Genomic DNA, 21,245 nt, shown 5'->3' on the forward strand with positions numbered 1-21,245 from the left:
GCGCCTGGTCTGAGCTTGACATTTCTTATCCCTCTCTCTTAAGTACTGCTCCTCTTGGAAACAGATACTTGTGGCTTCTCTCATCACAGAATACTAAAATAGAGTGTGTGCCTGTGTGTGAGAATCTGTGTATGTGTTTCTAAGGGGTCATAGGCCAAGTGCTTTTGAAGACAATAACCCAATCAAGCATCTTCTGATTGCCCCTTGACCTCCTCCAGCTTCTGGTTTTACTACTTCTTAGCATGAAACCACATTTGGTGTTGCTCTTTCTTTTTCCATGTGACCCTCCCTTGGGCTTCTATACACGTTTGGTGCTGCTCAGTTCAGTTCAGTTGCTCCGTCGTGTCTGACTCTTTGCGACCCCATGGACAGCAGCAGGCCAAGCCTCCCTGTCCATCACCAACTCCTGGAATTTACTCAAACTCATGTCCATTGAATCGGTGATGCCATCCAACCTTCTCCTCCTCTGTCATCCCCTTCTCCTCCCACCTTCAGTCTTTCCCAGCATCAGGGTCTTTTCCAGTGAGTCAGCTCTTCGCATCAGGTGGCCAGAGTATTGGAGTTTCAGCTTCAGCATCAGTCCTTCCAATGAATATACAGGACTGATTTTCTTTTGGATGGACTGATTGGTTCTCCTTGCAGTCCAAGAGACTCTCAAGAGTCTTCTCCAACACCACAGTTCAAAAGCATTAATTCTTCGGCACTCAGCTTTCTTTATAGTCCAACTCTCACATCCATACATGACTACTGGAAAAACCATAGCTTTGACTAGATGGACCTTTGTTGGCAAAGTAATGTCTCTGCTTTTGAATATGCTATCTTGGTTGGTCATAACTTTTCTTCCAAAGAGCAAGTGTCTTTTAATTTCATGGCTGCAGTCACCATCTGCAGTGATTTTGGAGCCCCCCAAAATAAAGTCTGTCGCTGTTTCCATTGTTTCTCCATCTATTTGCCATGTGCTGCTATTTACCTCTTAAAAATCTGACTCCCTTTAAGTAATTCAGAGATTCATCACAATTTTTTTAAAGCTTCTTTCTTTTATTAGGGTGAGTGTGATTTTATATATATATATATATATATATATATATATATATATATATATATATATATATATATATATATATATAAACACATACACACACACACACATAAATGCACTTTCATTTCTAGAGTTAACTGTAAGATGACAGAGTTCATTGCATGCTTAGCCTGCTATTTTGAAATCAGAACACCTTATATTTGTCCACTGGGGACTTTTCCTAAACTTGAACCTGATGTCTAAAATTTAAAAAAAATTAATTGAATGAATAGTAAGAGCAATATCAAATGTGACATCTCAAAATGGCCTCTGTTTTAATCTAAGTATGGGAGTAGAGGTTAACCAGTTTAAAAGCTATCTGAGGATCTTTATGTTTGGGACTCACTGACTCCATTTATTGCTTCTGTGACCTTGAATAAGTTGTTCCTTATCCCTGAGCCTCCATCACACTGTTGTGAGGGTCAGTGGGTAGAAAAGTTTACATAAAAATAGTTTATAGTTGGCTAAACATGGTGCAGGGAAATGATCATCATTTGCTTTACCCATTATCTTTGATTTCCCACCTGGCAGACCTGAATTTCAAGTTGTTCACATCGAAAAATATATTTGATGGAAATATTTCCATGCTTTTCCTAAAAGTTGGTAACATATTGTTTTGAATATATGCTTTATGTTGACTGAGAGAAAGAATAGTACTGTGGATTTTATTATGGATTTTAGGATCAGGCAGATGTGAGCACTAATCTTCACTTCTTTTCTTCCTAAAGCCTTTATTGAAACAATCACAGCTCCATGGCTGCTGCACGCAACTGTGGATTCCTTGACACTGTTATTCCTGCAATAACTTCAGCTGACTAGAAGGATTAGGAGAACATCTCTGTGTCTCATTAAATTTCTGTATTTGAAAGGCTGGTGGAGTTGATTAAGACTGCCTCAAAGAAGATTATTAGAATATCCTGACAAGAAGAATTTTCTGGACTTTCATTGTGCAAGATGTCAATTCTTTTTATTGAATCTCTCCTTCAATCTTGCTAAATTACTAGTGCAGTTTCACATTGGTCCATCCAAATGTACTAAGGATTTATCAGATCCCCCATCCCAAAAGTGTATCCTAGATTCTTGCTCTATATGCATCAGTTGTTTTTTTCAGAATGACTTTATGTTAATCTTTATCAGACTGTTAGATACTGCAGAGCTCAGTCCTTGTCTCTATTGAGGTCATGAAGCCTGGATACAAAGAGCTTCACGTGGTAACATCATAGTGTAACCACATTGTGGTTACAAAGGACTTCTTTAGTGCAAGGAAATTTTAGACACATCACCTTTCAATTTTTATCACTGTGGAGTATTGTTTGTTTATTATGTTTATTAACATAAATCTCACAAATAGAACATCCTTTTACTGATTCAGTGATAATACCAGCTAAGAGGAAAAGGTGGTTATATGTGATAGGATTTTTCTTTGTTATGCCTGTAGTTTATAGAAAAAGTTATAAGATTATTTGGAATTAAGTACTAAAGAAATAAAAATCAGTGTACTGGAAAACCTGTTTTTGTCATTTTTTCTATTCTGTGTGTGAATTAGAAGCATTTTTTATGGAAATTATGTTTCATTGTCCTCCTAAAATACCAAAATCATTTTCTTATGACCATTGGTGCTATCATATCTGTTAAGAGTCTGTGAATACAAGCAGTACTCAGCATACAGAAACCTAGAGCATCAAATAACTCTGTGCTTTATTGGACATTCCCAGGGGCAACCACATGACCTCTGACCCTGTGAACAGAACTTGTCATTCAAAGGAAAAACAATGTCTATCATTAATCATTCAAAAGTTAAGATTTTGAACTCAGATAATTTAATCCTAATGTATGGGAGTTACAATATAAAAGACTCACAGATTCAATATGGAACCTAATAGTCTCTATTGCTCACTGGAAAGCTGAGTGGTTCCTTGAAACTGTGTCCAGAACATGGGACTTAGAGGTCATACTACCCACAAGCTATGTAACCTCCTTGAAGGAAATTCATGTGAACATTTCAAAAGAAGACACTCCCTCTCTTAATAGTTTATTCAGATTCTTGCATCAGTTGAAAAATACTTGTGAAGTTGCTTTCTAAATGACTGTTAAAATTGCCTTATATTTACTGCTTTATTAGCTTCCAGAGCAATTCAGAAAGTATATGCTTCTCCAATATCAGAGCAGGTTGGAACCACCTACGCACCCAAAGCTTTTGACATGATGGGAGTGTTGTCTGGGAACTGGAAGAATCCAGTATTGCTTCTAGACTCCAATGTTTCTTTGTCCCTCAGCAAAAATGTTTTTGTTGCTCCTCCTCCATGGGGAATTTGTCCACCTTGTTTCTACCATATGTACCACTTCTCACCTGTAATTGTCCACCCTCTTGTCCCTGGCTCTTTGATTCTCATTACTCATAGTTTATTCTACTCAAAAATGTATCTCAGCAAGGCCTACCCTGTGCATCTTTCAGCTTCCATTCCCATTACCAATGAAGCAGTTATTTCTTAGCTCACAATCAAGGAAAAAAAAAACATGTTTAATGCTTCATTTCTTCAATGTAGAAAACCATTTCTGAACATAATATTCCGCAAGCTCCTAGCTATGGATATGGATGCAGGCAGAAAATTCATCTTGTAATGGTTACATAACTATGTGTTGTTTCCTTGTCTGCCATTAGTCGAGCAACCCAGGTCAAAGCTTACAAATTTGTTTTTGAAAGCACCTAAAACCAGGAGAAACAACCATTCAACTCCTTTGTGGTTACATTTCACTTCTTGACATTTCTCAAACACAGTAGGAGCTGAGTCATGCTAAGTGCTGCCTTCCAAGGGGACACATTTGGGGCATGTTGAAATTATAGGCCAAAGCTTCACTGGCCACTGCAGACCATGGGCTCTTGGCATTCACAGTGAGATTTAAGCTGAAGTCTTAGAGGTTCCCACTTGTTCCAAGGCCACAACCAAATGTCATGCATCCTACGTTGCCTGTGAAGTTGTTGGGGCAACCCAAAGTCTCGATCTTCTGGATGCAGGGAGCATAAGTTCTTTCAAGTAACTTTCTATTAATAAGCATTAATGGTAGGGCTGCATATGGTAATGGGCTTCCCAGGTGGCTCAGTGGTACACAATTCACCCGTCAAGTAGGAGACATGGGTTTGATCACTGGGTCAGGAGGATACCCTGGAGAAGGAAATGGCAAAATACCCCAATATTCTTGCCTGGGAAATCCCATGCACAGTGGAGCTATAGTCCATGGGGTTGCAAAGAGTCGGATAAGACTTAGTGACTGAACAACAACATTTGGTAATAAGAGAAGGTAACAGGAAAAATCAGGACTTCTGGTACCAGGAGACACACTGTGGCTCCATGGAGGTGGAACCCAGAGTCTGCTCGGCACCAATGACTTCACTAGAGACCTTGCTAACTTGTCTCTGCCAGCTTCAATGCATAGATCCTACTATACTCTCTGCCTCTTACAAGCCACCTACCCATTCCTGTCTCCTTTTCTGTGGTTCTTCTCACTTCTTTTTTCTGCTTATCAAATGATCCATTCATATCTTGACACTACTTTTCATTTCAGGTGGCTTTACAGGTCAGTGGAGAGTTTATGGATAAGTTGCTCTGGAATGGAACACCAACAGTGAGTCCAGGAGCTGGGGCTGAGGTTAACCAGTGGAAAGAGAAGTGTTTGATCAGAAATCCAGGACTACTATCATTGACCAAAAAAAAAAAAAAGTGAGTGTGGTGACATCTCTTTAAATGGCCATGCCCTATGTCCTGGTCCAACCATGACAGTCACCACACCCCGGGCCACCAGGATGTATTTCTCCTTTCCCTCCCCTCTCACCACAGCCCTTTCCTCACGTAGAAACCAGTAAAACACATTTAAAACAGCTCAAACCATGTCATTTGTCATTAAAAATACTCCCTTATGAATCAAATACAACTTCTAGGTCTGGGAGATCCCACATCTCTTCCTAAGCTACTTAGCAAGTCTTATCTCTCATACTCTGCCCCACTCTCCACCCAGCTCCAGCCACACCAACCACCTATAGTGTTCCTCAGAACACCGAGCACTCTCTCCTCTCAAGACATTTGCACTCAATGTTCTCTTTCCTTAGCTTTTCCTTTCTCAGGGTTTTGTTTCAGAGAAGTCTTTGGCATTTTATCTAATTTATGACCCTTCATCCTATCATTATCTCCTCGATCTCTTTTTCTTCTATATCTTCTTCTTTGTGTTTTGACTTCCTTTTCTACTACAAGTTAAACTCCATTATGGCAAGGAAATTATCAGTTTGATTTACTCCTGTATTCAAATATCTACAATAATGCTTGGCACATAGTAGGTGCTCAGTAAACATTTGTCAATAAATGTATACATGAATGAGTTAAGAGGTACTATAGGCATGAAAGAGCGTGTCTAGAACAAGAATACCAAGACAATACCAATAACAAGAGGAGATGAATGAATAATTTTAACTGTAGCGAAAAATGCTAAGATTTGGGTAAGCAAAGAGCTCTACCATGTTTTCTTTGGGCAGATGGGAAAGGCTTGATTTATTTTTTTGAGACCTGAAACCTAGAAAAATGGCATTTTAACTGAGGAGCCTCTGCACAGATCAGAAGGAAAGAGAAAGCATAACACATTTGGGGCAGCTTCTTATCATGACTTCAGCTTCAAATTTGTACCCAGTTATCCAATACAGGGACCTCAGCTTATCCTTAAATCTTCTTCTTTCCCAGGCCCAGCATTCACTTGCTCACCAGACCCTGCTGGTTTGTATGAAGGCAATGGTATGAGAATGAAACAGTAATGGTATCTCAAGGAGATGCTAGCGTGCTGGGACCATTCAGCAGGGTCTGTTGTTAAGTCACTAAGTCGTGTCCAACTCTTTTGCTACCCTATGAACTGTAGCCCACCAGTCTCCTCTGTCCATGGGATTTCCCAGGCAAGAATACTTTTCCTCCTCCAGGGGATCTTCCTGGCCCAGGGATCGAATCTGCGTCTCCTGCATTGCAGGCAGATTTGGATAATTCACAGAACTAGGCATTAAAGGGAAAAAGGATTTGATGGGGACACATGGTTATTGTTTGATGTTCTCAGATAGAGCACCTGGTTGAGCTCCCTGTATTATACAGCCACTTCCACTAGTTATGTAAGGGTTTCTTACATGAGAAAGACAGAGTCTGGGACAGAGAAGAGAGGGAAAAAGATAATATGGAAATGAAAGAACCAGAAAAAGAAAATAGCTACCTCCATGTGACTATGAATGTGGAAGTATACCTGAATTGGTACACATTACATCAATCTTTCACTACACAAAATAAAAACACTGCATTTTAATTCCATGAATATGAAAATCAAGCTGTATAAGAATCATCTCTGACAAGAAAAAGAAAACCCTGGAAACTCCAAGCGTGCAGGTCTTTTGGTGCAGCAACTACTCTGTGTCTAGTGCAGTGATATGCTTCATAAAATTATTTGACAATAATGCTAGAGGGCAGGTGTCATGCCTGTTCAAACCACTTAGCCCATAAACAAGAAGATAACTAAATGCTTTAATGAGAAGGAAAGGAAAGAGAAGATAAAAGTTTGTGCTGAAGAGAATTAGGATTTAACTACTTGCTGCATATTTATAAATGTCTAATCATATTCATGGCTTTCCCTGGTGGCTCAGTGGTAAAGAACCTGCCTGCCAAACAGGAGACATGGGTTTGATCCCAGGTTCAGGAAGATTCCCTGGAGAGGGAAATGGCAACCCACTCCAGTATGCTTGCCTGGGAAATTTTATGGACGGAGAAGGGTGGTGGGCTACAGTCCATGGGGTTGCAAAGAGTTGGGCACGACTTAACAACTGAGCACGTACACACAGAATCATGTGTGTGTGCACACACATACACACACACACACACATACACAAATATACTCACGGTACCACATTTCTTGATTTAGTTTATCAGCTGAATGTTCAACTTTAATTTATAAGGTATTAGAGGCTCTCTATGACTCTCAAAGGAAATTCCTTCCATAATGAGCAAAAAAAAAATTATCTTGTAAACCATTATATGAACAGAGACTGAGATTTATTAGAGAACTGTATGAAGACAGAATCCAAATAAATAATTATTATATTTACAATCTTAACAATGCTCAACAGAAGACCAGAATATTTTGTGACATGCTAGACAAGTTCAATATAAATGGATGCATATATTACAAATGCAGAAAAAAATGTACATTAGTATATTGAGAGTATTGAAAGGTATATTAAAGTTAAATATACTGAAAAGAAAATACTGATGCAGACATTTTAGCAATTAGTTAGTAGAAAACTATATTTATATAGAATGTATGTTCCATGAGGTCAGGGACCACATCTGTTTATATACCACTACATCAGCACATAGCATAGAACCTTGTACAAAACGATCAACAAATATATAAATTAATCTAGCCTTAATTATCCTAGGAGCTATGGTATTAGCAAGAAAAAATGCTAAGCTTTTTGGTTAATTTTAAAACTAAAATGTAAGAGCAAGACAAACATACAGGTCATATATAGACATGTGTCATTTATCATTTATCATTTGCTCACACATACTTCATTCTGGAAAGTATTTAAGAAGTCTTTTTTTAAGATTTTTTCATGTGGACCATTTTTAAAGTCTTTATTGAACATGTTACAAGATTGCTTCTGTTTTGTTTTGGCTTTTTGGCCCCGAGGCATGTGGGGTCTCATCTCCCTGACCAGGGATTGAACCCATGCTCCCTGCATTTGAAAGTGAAGTGTTAACTACTAGATCAGCAGGAAAGTCCCAAGGGATTTTTAAAAATATGAAACAGGAAAGATACATGCAGAAATCGGGAGGAAAAAATGAAAGAATAATAGAATAAAAGGTAGAGAGTAGAGTTTGTATTCCAAACCCTTAGCACCGTAGTCATAAATACAGTAGGTCACCATCCAGCTTCTGCTCTGATTCGCTGGGCAAATCCATCATTTAATTTCTTGGAGAAATACACTACAAAAATGTATTATCGAGACAGCTATTCATTTTCTTTCAAAGCGAAGTAATTACATAAAATCCTGGTACGTTGTGCTGGTTCTTGTTTGGTTCTCTAAATGAGTAATAAACAAATTTTTTAAAATTGAAGCTTAACCTTATCGCAGTTTTCAAGGTTTATAATAGAGGAAAATGTGTAGGGAGCAATTTAGATGACCATATACTTACTTATATATAAAGTTCAGGCAACAGAAAGAAGAACCACTGGTGTAATTAACTTGTGAATTTCCTTAGCCAACATGAGCTCATATTCTATATGAAAGTCATATAGAGGATTTGTAATGGTCAAGGTGAAAAGAAACTACAAGTGATAAAAAGGAAGGACTGTGGCCTGAGATTTCATTACTGACACTGCAATTAGACTTGAATATGGGCACAGGCAGCCTGCAGAGAGGCAGAGAGAATGAGGGCCAGAGAGACTGAATCATTTGTGCCTGGCAGAGGAAATGAAAACACAATTGGAGACGTGAGATGCAGAGTGAAGACAGTCTCTTCCTGGAGTAGCTTCTGGGATTCTATTCTGTAATCAAGAGCTGGCTCAAATTACACAGAGCTATCTACTGAACTCAGACAAGGGGTAAAAGTGGGGAAATGCAAAACCCATCATTGCTTTTCACTTGAACTGCCGGGTGGCTGGATTCATATGTCTTGCCATACTTCTGTATTCTGAAGGACAGTGAAACTAATGATCCGGGCCAAGTGTGAAACTTGGGAGAGGAGTGTAGTCCTTAGACGTTTTGAAAGGGAAAATAATAAATGGAGTTCTCACTGAAAGCCTGTCCTCCTTGGCCTTTCTCCTTTTCTCTTCCAAACTGAGATTTGTTGTATTCCTTTGCATATTTGAGATTTGCTTTAAGCTTGACTTCAGAATCAGTTATCTGTTTCAAATAAACATTCAAGGAACTTTTCACACATTTTCTCAGTCATTTCTTCCAGTTCTTTGAATCTTATTCTAAAGAAAATATCTAAAGCTCAGATTATCATAAAAGTAAGTCAGACAGGGCTTTAGACGAGTATCATAGGATATCACTTATATGTGAAATCTAAAAAATATGGCACAAATGAATTTATTTACGAGACAGAAATAGATTCACAGACTTAGGAAACAAACTTATCGTTGCCGAAGGGGAAAGGGGGTGGGTGAATAAATTAGGAGATTGAGATTAACAGATACACACTACTATATAAAAAGTAGATAATCAACAAGAATCTACTGAATAGTAGAGGGAACTATGTTCAATACTCTGTAATAATCTATAGGGGAAAAGAATATGAAAAAGAATAGATAAATGTGTATGTATATAAAACAATCAATTTTCTGTATATTGGAAACTAACACAAAGTTGTAAATTAACTATACTCCAATTTAATAAAAAAAATTAAAGATGAATACTTTTTTAAAAGATAAAAAATTAAAGCTCAGTTATTCAGAATATGTATGGACATAAGAAATGTTTCTGTAATTCAACTGCACTTGAGTAAAAATACTCCAGGAGAAATTTTGCTATGCACTTCGCTTTCATTTATTGCCTGCTTAAACAGTGCTTTTATGTAGATTATATAATATATATTATATATATATTTATTATCCTCTCCACAAACACTATAGGTTGATTATTATTATTTTATCTGTTTACAGATGAGGAGACGAAGAGGCTGTATCAATTAATTACTTTCCCAGATGGCACAGTGGTAAAGAATCTGCCTGCCAATGCAGAGATGTGAGTTCCATCCCTGAGCTGGGAAAATCCTCTGGAGTAGGAAATGGAAATCCACTCCAATATTCTTGCCTAAAAAATTCCATGGACAGAGGAACCTGGTGGGCTAAAGTCCAGGGGATTGCAAAGAGTCAGATGGAACTGAGTGTGCACACACATGAACACACCAATTTCTCACATTAAGTTATACCATGAGAATCTGAACCCAGCCTGATACCCAATCCACATTCTTAACCATCAAGTGACCATTTTTACATTATATTTCAGCTCTCTATAATAAACAAAATGTATATCCTTGGAAAGGGAAGACACTTACTTAATTCACTCATACAGTCAAGAGTAGCCAATTTTGAATTAGGAGTCAAGATACATAGGTTCTATTCATGGCACTAGCTATGTGAATTTAGTCAAGTTAATCCACCTCTTTGACCCTCAACTGAAAAATTTCAGGACTCAGAAAACCTGATTGAATTGAGGTATATGTAAGTCCTTTCATATTTTGACATTCTTTGTTTTCCACCTAGATGCCTGAGATAATTTCATCCTTTCTATTATGTAACTCTTGTGAATGTAGTGTGCAATTGGACAGAAATTCAAACTGCAGCATTTCAGTAGTAAAGCCCCATGAATTCAATATTATGAGTAATAATAATATGTGGTACAGTTATCACAGTAACTAGCAAGATTATTTTAACATACCACTTGGCAGATTTTCTTTTCTTAATTAATACTTTTGAATTGTGATGCTAGAGAAGACTCTTGAGAGTCCCTTGGACTACAGTGAGATCAAACCAGTCAATCCTAAAGGAAATCAAACCTGAAAATTCATTGAAAGTACTGATGCTGAAGCTGAAGCTCCAGTACTTTGGCCAGGTGATGAGAAGAGCTAACTCTTTGGAGAAGACCCTGATGCTGGAAAAGATTGAGGGCAGGAGGAGAATGGGGAAGATAGTAAAGGACAGGGAAACCAGAGTTGAAAATACTATAGCCCTCCAGGCTCCTCTGTCCATAGGGAGTCTCCAGGCAAGAATACTGGAGTGGGTTGCCATGCCCTCCTCTAAGGGATCTTCCCAACCCAGGGATTGAACCCAATTCTCCCACACTGCAAGTGGACTCTTTACTGTCTGAGCTACCAGGAAAGCCCAAGAATACTAGAGTGGGTAGTCTATCCCTTCTCTGGGGGAACTTACCGACCCAGGAATCGAACCAGGGTCTCCTGCATTGCAGGTGGATTCTTTACCAGCTGAGCTACCCAAGAAGCACACATCAAGTCAGTAAAAAAGCAAAAATGGAAACAAGCATTTTTTGAGTCACAGACAGTCAATGACAGACTCAGTACTGAAGCACAAACTCACATTAGCTTACAAAATAACCATGGAAACATTTCCCTTGAAACGAGGCCATGTACTCAGTGCATTCCCCAGTACATCTGCAAATTAATTGTTGGCAGTGGGAAGCCCTGGTATTTTCAACTCTGGTGTGCTAGTAATAAAACAAATAGACACACATCAATTCATAAGTGTTTGTCCTGACAAAGTATTGATTTTTTTATGAATCAATTCTATAAACTTTGATTCTTTGTAAGCCACATGAAAAATGAGATATCACAAAAAAAACTTAAGAAAAGAAAATCTGCCAAGTGGTTGTTGTTTAGTCACTAAGTTGTGTCAGACTCTTTGTGACCCCATGTATTGTAGCATGCCAGGTTTCCCTGTCCTTTACTATCTCCTGGAGTTTGCTCAAACTCATGTTCATTGAGTCAGTGATGCCATCCAACCATCTCATCCTCTGTTGCCCCATTCTCCTCCTGCCCTCAGTCTTTTCCAGCATCAGGGTCTTCTCCAAAGAATTGGCTCTTCTCATCACCTGGCCAAAGTATTGGAGCTCCAGCTTCAGCATCAGTACTTTCAATGAATTTTCAGGTTTGATTTCCTTTAGGATTGACTGGTTTGATCTCACTGTAGTCCAAGGGACTCTCAAGAGCACCCCCCTCCCACCTGACCTTAATCTTTTAACCTCTTTTAACCCTTTTAACCCATCTTTTAACCCTTATTTTCCAGGCAAGAATACTGGAGTGGGTTGCCTTGCCCTCCTCCAAAGGATCTTCCCAACCCAGGGATGGAACTCACTCCAGTACTCTTGCCTGGAGAATTTCATGGACAGGGGAGCCTGGCAGGCTACAGTCCATGTGGCTGCAAATAGTCAGACACAACTGAGCAACTAACACACACATAGCCAAGAAGATGAGTGAAACCCAAACAGGATAAACACAAAGAAATTCATACTACAGCACATGATTATTAAACTTTTTTTAAATGAAAAATAAAAATTTGAGATAAAAATACAGAGAGAAACAATGCATTGCCCTCAGAGAAATACCAGTTCAAAAGACAAGCGATATCTTGTCAGAAACCATGAAAACCAGGAAAAAGTGACACAACATTAGTCAAGTGCTAAAAGTAAAGAACTGGCTACCATGAAGTCGGTACCTGGCAAAAAGTGTCCTTCAAGAATGAGAGAAAATAAAAACATTTTCTGAGAAAATCTAAGAGAATTTGTTTCTAACAGACACATCCTTAAAGATTTGATGAAGGGAATTCTTCAAACAGACAGAAAAAGATTTAATTTAAAAAAGAAGAAAATACATCTTAGGGCATCAGAAAGAAAGCAAGCACAGAGAGGAAAGAAATAACAGGTACATCGTACAATAAACTATCCTTTTCTCACAAGTTTTGCACGTGTTGTTTGTTGTTGTTTAGCCGCTAAGTGAAAGTGTTAGTCACTCAGTCCTGTCTGACTCTTTGTGACCCCCATGGACTATAGCCTGCCAGTCTCCTCTATTCATAGAATTTTCCAGACAAGAAAACTGGAGTGGGTTGCCATTTCCTTCTCCAGAAGATCTTCCTGACCCAGGGATTGAACTTGAGTCTCCTAAATTGCAGGCACATTCTTTACTATCTGAGCCACCAGGGAAGCTAAGTTGTGTCTGACTCTTTTGCCACCCTCATGGACTGTGGCCTTCCAGGCCCTTCTGTCCATGGGATTTCCTAGGCAAGTATACTGGAGTGAGTTGACATTTCCTTCTCTGAGGGTGGGCTTCCCTAGTGGCTCAGCTGTTAAAGAATCCACCTGCAATGCAGGGGACCTGGGTTTGATCCCTGGGTTGGGAAGATCCCCTGGAGAAGGGAAAGACTACCCACTCCAGTATTCCGGCCTTGAAAATTCCAAGGTTGCAGACACGACTGAGTGAGTTTCACTTCACTTTCACTTTCTCCAGGGAATCTTCCCAACCCAGGGATTGAACCTACCTCTCCTGCATTGGCAGGGAGATTCTTTACCACTGAGCCAACTGGGGAGCCCCTTTATAAGTTTTAATGGTTAAAACAAAAATTCTAACACCATCTGATGCCCAAGGCAATGATATTTAAGAGTTGGGGGGGATAAAGGAACTTAAATGGAAATATTTCCACACTTCATTTAAAGCAGTAAATGTTGAATTAAAGAGACTATAATAAGTCCCACATTTATATTATAATCTTCAGAGCAACCACTATGAAAATTATACAAAGAGACACACTCAAAATTACTGAGTTAATCAAGATAAAATTCTAAAAACATGTTCAGATAACCTATAGGAAGCAAGAAAAGTAAAACAAAGGAACAAAAACCAGAGGAAACACACAGAAAAATAAATAATAAATTGGCATACTTGAGTGCTAACATATCATTCATTACTTTAAATGCAAACAACCTAAATATCGCCCACAAAAGATGGGAGGAGGCACAGGTAGTAGAGTGGCGAGTGAGTGGGTGGGAGATACTTGTGGCTATATTAAGACAGCACAAGAAATCCTTGTAGTATAGCATTGGAACTGTTTAGTACCTAGACTTACACAGGTGAAAAAATTGTGCAAAACTTCACACACACACACATACACATGGTTGCAGGTATGTTAGGGGAAACCTGAATCATAGAGGTGGATTTTATCAATGTCAATATCACTGTTGTGGTTTTATATATATTTTTGGTAAATATTTCCATTGCATTGGAGGAAATTGGGCAACATGTACAAGAGACTTTCTGTATAATTCCTTATAATTGCATGTGATTCCACAACTAGCTAAATAAAAATGTCAGTTAGAAAAAGGAATGTAAATTACACTTTATAATTTTATTATGTTGTAACATATTGCAAAACATCTGTGTTTTAAAAAAAAATTTGTTGTATTCCATTGCGTGTCTGCAATGCTAAGTTGCTTCAGTTGTGTCCGACTCTTTGTGACCCTATGGACTGTAGCCTGTCAGGCTCCCTTGTCCTTGGGATTCTCCAGGCAAGAATACTGGAGTGGGTTGCCATGCTCTCCTCAAGGGGATCTTCCTGCCCCAGGGATCTAACCTGAGTCTCTTATGTCTCCTGCACTGACATATGATTCTTTACCACTAGCGCCACCTGGGAAACCCCTGTATTCCATTAACTTGTATGAGTTTATCAAATAATGAAGACAAGGATAAACCCATGTTTTCTGCCCTAGACATGGAATGAACTTTTGGCATTTGGAGAAAAAAGGAACAGGATATTCTCAAGTTTTTTATGAACACTTTGAGATAATGGCCCACTGTGGACCCATGATTTGAGTGAGAATAGTTGTCTAATTTTCACCACCAATTTTATACTCTTTTCTTAATGCACAAATGAGCAAGTGTCTTCAAAGGGAAGAATGATTTGCCCCAGGGAAGAAAAATTCTCATAAATCCCCAACAAAATGGTTTGAAACACTCTTTTATTCAGTTCACTTCAGTTCAGTTGCTTAGTCATGTCCGACTCTTTGTGACCCCCTGAATCGCAGCACACCAGGCCTCCCTGTCCATCACCATCTCCTGGAGTTCACTCAGACTCACGTCCATCGAGTCAGTGATGCCATCCAGCTACCTCATCCTCTGTCATCCCCTTCTCCTCCTGCCCCCAATCCCTCCCAGCATCAGAGTCTTTTCCAATGAGTCAACTCTTCGCATGAGGTGGCCAAAGTACTGGAGCTTCAGCTTCAGGATCATTCCCTCCAAAGAAATCTCAGGGCTGATCTCCTTCAGAATGGACTGGTTGGATCTCCTCGCAGTCCAAGGGACTCTCAAGAGTCTTCTCCAACACCACAGTTCAAAAGCATCAATTCTTCAGCTCTCAGCCTTCTTCACAGTCCAACTCTCACATCCATACATGACCACTGGAAAAACCATAGCCTTGACTAGATGGACCTTTGTTGGCAAAGTAATGTCTCTGCTTTTGAATATGCTATCTATGTTGGTCATAACTTTTCTTCCAAGGAGTAAGCGTCTTTTAATTTCATGGCTGCAGTCACCATCTACAGTGATTTTGGAGCCCCAAAAAATAAAGTCTGCCACTTTTCCCACCATTTCCCCATCTATTTCCCATGAAGTAAAGCTCTTTTATTGCCCCCTGCCAAAAAAGAGAGTTCCCTTAAATTAAACAGCAGGAAGAAAGAAAAGACAGTTTGCCCTTTTGTTGAGATTAAATCTTTATTGCCATTGACTTTTCGAATTTGAACTTTGCCCATTATTTGTATTTATTTTCAAGTTTTTTCTTAACCTTCAGACTTAACTGACTTAAGAGAGGTACTGTAAGTTATTGGGTAGAGGCCACATAAAAGCGGAGTACCTTTTTGGAGCCAACACTACAGTACATTATATACAAGTAGGCAGAAAGTCATCTTCTATTTCCTTGTTCAAATCAACAAATGGTGTGCAGCAAGCTTAACAGATGTGATTAGATTGCAATCACATCTTGCTATGCCCCAAATGCATTGAAGGTGCAAAAACGCATCGAGTGAGTCTCCTGTCTTTGAATATCAAAGAAGCGGGTCCTGTGTCTCTACATCTTTTTACTGTTTTTGCAAAATGAGATGAGTTCACAGTAGACTCTCTTTTGTCTGGAATCTCCACGAACAGGCTATTATTATCTCAGAGTGGGACTGAAGCACAGGCTGTCCAGTTCAGTCTTCTAGTCTAAACTTCATCTGTTCTGTCTTCACAGCATAATTCTGCACCTTGTGGCCGTGATCTTAAAGAGAGTAAAAGACAGAAAAGAGTACAAAACAAATTAGCAATAATTGCAATGCAATCACTGTCTTGTATAACAGGACTTCATAAGATCCTTGCTTATGCTCAGTTGCCGTTCTGCGCTGTATTTCCATTTGAGCAAAACTGTTTACTGCCCTGACCATATCTTCTTAGAGACTCACAGGTGAGGTTTTTTTATTTCCCTGGAAATATGCAATTTTTAAACATTTTTAATGTCTCTTTTTGCCTCTTATCTTGTCCTTGTGGCAGGATGAACCTCCCTCTACTCTACTACTATCTTCTATCTTCTCACTGATTCAGCCCAACATTCTGACTACAGTACAGTATTAATCCTCAGCAACAGTTTTTTTAAGTGATTTTTTTTCTTTATTGGTCAAAATGTAGTGGCAGATGAGTGGGAGTCATAGTTATATCTCTGAGCTGTAGTCCAAAGATGGTAAGCTATCCTATGACATATAAGGATTCCTGACACAACATCAATGATGGTCAACATTCAGACTTTTCCTTTAAAAAAACAAACAAACAATTGTTGTAAGAACACTTTACAAGAGATCTACACTCTTAACAAAAATTTTTGTGTTCCATATAGTATTGCTAAGTATAGACATAATGTTGTACATCAGGGCTCTAGAACGTATTCATCTTGCATAACTGAAACTTTATACCCATCGAATAACAACTCCCTACCACCCCTAGCCCTTGGCAACCACCATTCTGCTCTCTGTTTCTACCCGTCTGACTATTCTAGATACGTCCTCTACGTGGAATCATGAAGTGTTTGTCATTCTGTGCTTGGCTTATTTCACTTGCCATAATATCCTCCCATGGATGGATTTCCTTCTGGTTTGGGGGGTGGAATATGCATAGTCTATATTTTCTTTATTCATCCATACATAGACATTTAGGTGGTTTCCACTCTTTGGCTTTCAGACTTTCCTGAAATATTTACAGTTATAGGGAACTTACCATCAATGGCCACGTTCTGAAAGCATTGTTCACTCCTTTTCATACAACTCTACTAGAAAACACTTTAACTGAGCTAAAATCTTATAAACTCCAGTTCTTGACCCAGCACAATACAAAATAAATCTAAATCATCGTTTACAGTCTTGAATGAAAGAGAGTGATGCTTTGAGGGAGTAAGAAAAAAATTGATAGAGATATGTGAAAAAATATGATTATCTTTTTAGAAAAAGAATGGCCCAAAATGGTGGATGATGGCTATGACTGCACCTCAGTTTGTAAGGGAGAAACTGAGAATAACACAGATTGGTGAAATGGAAGACACATGCCCAATAAAATGGGCAACATTTACTTGTCTCCAGCTGTTGACTGCTATAAAGGAGATCGAATTGCTAATCCTTCAAGAGAAATCAGAAATCAAGATTTTTTTAAGTAAAATTATATGATTTTAAGAGTTGGCTGCTAATTTAAGCATTTAAAAATTTTATTTGGGCCAACAATGAGTTGGCCAAACATCATACCTCTGTAGACCACTGTCTTGTTACCTAAAGTCTGAATCCTAGACCACATGTCAGCCTCTAAGACACTGAAGACAGACACTGTCTCCAGGGATATCTTTTCTTCAAGATCAAAATGTCAGCACCTTCATTAAACATTTGGTAGATAATTGTCCCAAATTTCTGACCATTCTGAATGGCCACCTGACTTGTTCTGATTTGCTAAAAAAAAAAAAAAAACTTTCTGAAGTATGGGAAAACAAACAAACAACACTCAAACAAACAAAACTTTCTGAAGTACAGGATTGGGAGAGGTGTAAAGAAATTCACAGAGGCTCTGACTGACTGGACAGGTGGGCAACTTTACTTAGGGCCTCCCACTCTGTGTATTTTCAAAAATCATGGCTATTCCTTGAGATGCTCTCCAAATGTTGTTTCTTTCTCATCACAGCAGTGACATGGTCTGCGTGTTATTTATTATTGTCTACCTACCTCCTCAGATCATCTTCCCTTTTGAAATCTCTGGCTGTAAATTCATATCTATTTTGTCTTAGCAAATCTTAAAATATATATTAAAAAATCAGAAATGCCATTATTTTATACCTAGATTGCAAATTTGTATTTTTTGAAGCCATCTGTACTTAGAATTCCCTTTTAAGGTTTATTAACACTAAAAGGATCATTTATCCTTAAGTATTCCAACTGCTTCAACTTCAAAATACAAATATGCTTTTCCATAGTAAAGAAAAAAAATTAATTCTGTCTGTGTATTAGACTTTTAACACACATTATTCTTTCATTTAATTGTTCCAATAACCCCATAAAGCAGTTCTTATTATACCAGTTCCTAGACAAGAAAATTGAGGTTTGGAAAGATTGAGTAAACAGCCCCAAATTGAATAGTCAATAAGAATGAAAGCCAGGAATTCAAATTTGGGCCATCTGATTTTACACTGTACCATTTGTCTTTACACTGCACCATTTGTCTAATTCTTTCTTGTTGGTTAGAATTAAGTCCACAGTGTTAATTCCACTCCTTTACCTTTTGAGACATTTAGTTGTTATTTGAAGTTTTCTGTGACAAACAGGATAAGGCATCCCACAATTGTCAGGAGAGTTAAAAATCCGCCAGTACTTTAAACATTTACCTCCATGCAACATGACCCTGATCCTAATCGGTATTGGTTGGAACACACTGGGGATAAGAGAGCGTCTCCAAACCCATGTATAATTCCACCACAAGTAAATACAATCAGTTATAAACAGTGAATACAGGAATTAACACTGTTAGAACTTCAGCCAATCCAGAATTAGGAACTGCTGGTGAAACGTGCAAAGAAATAAAATGACTTAGACATTACTAGCTATCTACTCAACCTCCGTTTTCTCCCCTTTTACACACAGAACATCAATTTTGTTCATGGAGACAATGAGTTTAAAATAGAGTTTTTCTAAGCCTTCCTTATGACTACACTATAGTCTTGTGACACACTTTATGGCCAATGAGATGTAAGTGGAACTTGTTAAGTGTGACTTCAGGGAAATCTCCCGAAAGGGGGCAGATACACTTAGCCTGTGTATTTTGCCCTGTGCCCTTTTCCTTCTTCTGCCTGGAATGCAGCATGATACTGAAGGTGGAATGATTGTAACTAGCCAGGCTCCTCTGTCCATGGGATTCTCCAGGCAAGAATACTGGAGTGGGTTGCCATTTCCTTCTCCAGGGACTCTTCCTGCCCCAGGGATTGAACAGGGATGTGTCTCTTACATCTGCTGCACTGGCAAACAGATTCTTTACCACTGAGCCACCAAGAAAGCCCTTTTTTTTTTTTTAGTTTTGCCACCATGAGGCAACAAACTTGAAAATGAAAACCACATGTTAGGGGTGCCTGAAAGTAAAGTCCAAATCTCTGATGGCATCATGGAGATGATGGTCTGCCTACCTGCACATTTCTTGGTATGGGAAAAGCACTAAACCCTTATTTGTAAAATAGGTTTGCAGTTTCAAGCAGCCAAATCTATCTCTAATTTACAACCTTAACATTGCCTGACAAGTATTAGATAAGGCTTTTTATATTACCAGAGTAGAAGACCCGATACACAGAACTTAGTCGTTTTGAATCTCTCTAGGACAATCTGATAACTCTCAGGATTTGGCAGAAGTGCGGAGATCAAAGATTCTGGAACCTCTCCCTAGACTGGAAAACTGTAAGTGGAGGTACAATTTCCATCTAGTGAAATGCATAGAAAGCTAAATCTTTGTCCAATGAATGAATGAATGAGAATTTATAGTCTAGTTGGAGAAACTGACAAGTAAATAGATGATTCCAAGAGGACAAAATCTTACTTAGCATAACTGTATAGTGCTTCCTGGAGAAGATTATCTTCAATCTGAAGTATGAAAACTGAGGCAACTAGTAAAGTCAGGGATGACTTTCCAAAAAGAGGAGATAGCATGTGGCAGAGAACTGGGTGCAGTTTTGTTTTGTTGTTGTTGTTACTAAACTGTGTCTAACTCTTTGCGACTTCATGGACTGCAGCACGCCAGGCTTCCCTGTCCTTCACCAGCTCCTGGAGTCTGCTCAAACTCAAGTCCATCGAGTCAGTGATGCCATCCAACCATCTCATCCTCTGTCACCCTCTTCTCCTTTTGTCCTCTGTCTTTCCCAACATCAGAGTCTTTTCCAACGAGTCAGCTATTCACATCAGGTGGCCAATGTATTGGAGCTTCAGCTTCAGAATCAGTCCTTCCAATGGGTATTCAGGGTTGATCTCTTTTAGGATTGATTGATTTGATCTCCTTGCTGTCCAAGAGACTCTCAAGAGTCTTTTCCAGCAGCACAATTTGAAAGCATTAATTCTTCAGCACTCAACCTTCTCTCACATCTTGGTTATCCCCTGGAGAAGGAAATGGCAACCCACTCCAGTATTCTTGCCTGGAAAACCCCATGGCTGGAGGAGCCTGGTGGGCTACAGTCCATGGGGTCACAAAGAGCTGGACGTGACTGAGCACCTTCACTTTCACTTTTAGCCTTCTTTATGGTCCGTTTCTCACATCCATACATGACTATTGGAAAAACCAAATAAGCTTACAGTTTAGGAATCCAAGGTGACTGATGAAGTTGGGGAGGTGAGCAACAGTTAGACAATGAAGGGCCAGGGTAAACCCACACAAAGCACAGTCTTCTGGCCTAATCTAGTCTAGCTGCATCTGATAAACTAATTTCAAAGTATTCTCAGTCTCTCCAACTGCAATCACAAATTAAAGTCTTTAAATTTCAGGAATTCTGTAATGACTATATGGACATTTTTAAGCACATTTTTTTTACTTTGAGCTATTTTCATTCCTATTCTACAAACTTATAATATACATCGTGAGTGTATCTACCAGTGATTTTAGGAAAATCTTTCACTGTTGAAGTGGAACATTTTGAAGACTCTCCTGTCTTAAAGCTGAGGTGTTACCTGGAAGTTTTATCGTGTTTACTGGGAAACCCTTTCAGCCATAACTGTCTTCCCACACCTGTGAGTTTTTCCCACATGACTACAGCAGCCAGGATGAAATGTTTTCCCCGCTTCCTGTCTCCATAAGGCTTTGTGGTATACTGTATCAAAGTTGCATGCATATGGCTTCACTTTGCCCCTGTTAGAGCAGGAAAAAATGAATTGGAAGCCATAGGTTAATATTTTCCATGATTAGGGCAAAGGTGACATAAGCATGTTAGCACTTTTCTCCCATCTTTGTCTTCCTCTTTCCTTCTCCCCAAACCCATCAACCATCTTTCCAATTTTTCTCTTCTACATCTGGCACCTCTCCAAGAAGATGAGGTTGCTTATTTGTTTAATTGGAAG

This window comes from Capricornis sumatraensis, chromosome 13 (assembly GCF_032405125.1).
Source record: "Capricornis sumatraensis isolate serow.1 chromosome 13, serow.2, whole genome shotgun sequence".
NCBI classification, from domain to species: Eukaryota; Metazoa; Chordata; class Mammalia; order Artiodactyla; family Bovidae; genus Capricornis; species Capricornis sumatraensis.